At 45.1% G+C, this 3038-nt stretch overlaps 1 pseudogene; it reads left to right on the top strand.

The window, feature by feature from the left end:
• Positions 1-913: 913 nt before the first annotated feature.
• On the top strand, positions 914-2051 carry LOC124664171 (annotated as a pseudogene).
• The last annotated feature ends 987 nt before the right edge of the window (positions 2052-3038 follow it).

The raw sequence follows: 3038 nt of genomic DNA, 5'->3' as shown, positions 1-3038 counted from the left end.
GTTTTGTTTTCTAGGTTGAGATTAAGAGAACTTTGGAACTGCTGTTGAGCACCACATATCAACCTGAGTCCAGATTCATACTTCAAGAGAACATATTTCCCAACAATGTTTCTATATTAAGCCAGAGTAAACCCACCTCCTACAGTCATACCTCCAACTCTAAATTTCTTGTTCTGGAGATATAGCATTGCTAGCTCCTAGGACTGTATTTCTTAACTATGTAGGCATTGCAAGTTCCTCACAATTCTTGACCTGTGAAATGTCTTTACTGAATCATCAGACATCGCCTGGACTCGTCGATGCCCGAGCAAGCTTCCAAAGTGGAATTTCGATGGCTCCAGCACTGCCCAAGCCATGGGTGACAACAGCCAAGTCATCCTCTGGTATCCCCTCGAGCAGGAGTACACCCTTCTTCAGAAATAGTAAGTCAAAAACTTTGTTGTGAATGCTAGATGTTAGCTCAGCACTTGGTGATAACCAGTTCAAAAATGCTGAGCTTGACTGAGTAAATCATAACTTCCACTATAATTTTCATACTCCTGCGAACTTTTGGTGACTACCACTGGTGTTTATTAGATATGTACTCCAATATTGTCTTGTATTGTCTTGTTAGTACCAGAGGTACTGGTGTTAAAAACCTCAGCTCCACTATTTTGCATTATTAGGTACCTACTGTGTCAATAAAAACCTACAAAGAGAGTATTTGATATGATTATTTACTGTATTATTGGGAATATTGAGTCAGCCAATTTCATTTTCTGTGAACTCAAGGTTACTAATGCATTATTAGTTCTCAAAGATACTTGTTGAAGCTGATTTATTATGTCCTCATCAATAATTTGCATTTTATCCCCCGTGTGTTCTCATTTGTGTTAACTTGGCCAGAAGAGGTAACAAAGGGGCACCAAGAACTATGCTGATCGCAAAGCTCCAGCATCGCAACCTCGTTCGACTGATTGGTTGCTGCATTTGTGGGCAAGAAAAGATACTCATATATGAATAAATGGCGAACAAGAGCCTGGACTTCTTTCTGTTTGGTATGCACTTAACTTATATGTGAGAATGGAAGTTCCCTAACTTTCAAGGAACAGAAACAAACTAATTTATCTATGTTATCAGACAAATCTAGGTACCGCATAATCAAAGGGATTGCCCGAGGCTTGCTGGACCTTCACCATGAATCGAGATACGGGATCGTCCACAAAGACGACATGCAATATTCTTCTGGACAAGGACATGACTGCTAAAATTTCAGACTTCGGAATGGCAAGGATATTCAGTAGCAACGACTCTTAAATCAATGCGCTTCGACTGGTTGGCACATAGTAAGTAGCTACAAAGTTTCGACAAACAGTTCAAAAACCTTAAATTGATGAATGACAATGTCAGTCCCCTGACATGGATGATCTTTACATGATTCGTGCAGTGGCTAGATGGCTCCCGAGTACGCCGTGGACAGGGTTTTCTTGGTGAAATCCGACATGTTTAGCTTTGGCGTCATAGTGCTGGAGATCATCACCAGTATAAGGAACAGAGGTGTCTACAGCTACTCCAACCACCTGAACCTTCTAGCACATGTAAGATCCTGAACAAATCTCATCACCAAGACCTACATAAGCACTTCAGTTTCTCACTTACCAGTTAATTTGACACATGATTCCTTCCGGTAAATGCATACAAACCTAGAGAACATGAAACTGGGTAGACGGCCTGAACAAATCTCATCACCAAGACCTACATAAGTAGTTCAGTCTCAATTCTCAAGGTGGTTCTCAGTGTTAGAGATGTATTCCCAACCCTCATCACTGGTAGTTAAGAAATAGTGAAGTCTAAAATTCATAGTCAACTGTATCTCTCTTTTGATACAGTTCTGATCAAATGCTGGACACAAATGTGGATCACAACTCTGACCAAAATTCATGTACCTTCTTATTCTTCAGAGAGAAGAAGAAGCATGCTCGAGCATGGGCGACACTGGCGTGTCCGCTGTGCGAGCTGGAGCTGCCGGCGAGACCGTGATAGTCAAGACAGCGAGACGGTGCAGACCATGAGAGTCAAGACGTCGAGCCGGGGAGCTCGTATTCCCCTCCCTGCTGCCTCTGGCCGTGGCCGCGAGGCAGGGCAAGCTTCTTATGGCTGTGTGGCGAGGCCTCTAGCCACGGCGGCGAGTCGGGGCGCAGGTTCCTCTGGCCACAGCGAGACTTCCTTCCCCATCCTCGGCGGCGGACAGTGAGGTAGCTGTAGAGGTGGGGGCGAACGACAACGGGAGCGGCGCCACCGCCGTAGGAGGGCGCAGCTAGCAGGCTAGCCGGCCGCCAGGTCGAGGCGCCCCGTGCAGCATCAGCGAGCTCCTGCGCGTCCGCAATGCTGGCATCCGCGAGCTCCTGCGCGTCCTCAGCGATGGAGTCTGTGAGCTCGTGCACGTGCGGCCGTGCAGAATCCGCGGTAGGCCGGAATCCCCGCGAGGGAAGCAGGATGGCGAATGAGCAGACGATCGACGACCAAAAGAATCGAATTTGAAATTTGATTGGAAGCCCAGATATGAAACAATCAGATTGTATTTGGGGGGTTTTGCAAAATTTAAAATGAACTGTGGGTAGGGAGGGCTCCGACATGTTTTGCGTGACGGAGGGAGTATAATGTTTTTTAAACCTGAATGGATATTCATTCTGTAATCTGATTTGGGCAGACTGCATGTGTTAAGTAGCTACTATATATGTTGGTATAATCTAGCTTTGTTAGTGCTTGGGTAAGTTTGGTTTTCGTGGCCGCTAGCAAGTCGGTATCATTGCTGCGTAACTTTCTCAGTTGAACGCTGGTCTTTCTTTTATGATTTGCCATCAATTGTGTAGCTACCGATTATAATATCTTCTCTTTGCAAAACTGTATTTTTGGGGCGTGGCCTATACCGACTTGGGCATGATCCGGCTGTTTTGAGTATTTCCTCCTGCGTTGATGTATGTGCAAAAAAGGTTATGTGGTTCATAACCTGATTCTTGCGTATGTGATATGGTAGATATGTATCGATCCAAAGAGTA

This window comes from Lolium rigidum, chromosome 6 (genome assembly GCF_022539505.1).
Source record: "Lolium rigidum isolate FL_2022 chromosome 6, APGP_CSIRO_Lrig_0.1, whole genome shotgun sequence".
Taxonomy (NCBI): Eukaryota; Viridiplantae; Streptophyta; class Magnoliopsida; order Poales; family Poaceae; genus Lolium; species Lolium rigidum.
This window is presented reverse-complemented; position numbering and strand designations above follow the sequence as displayed.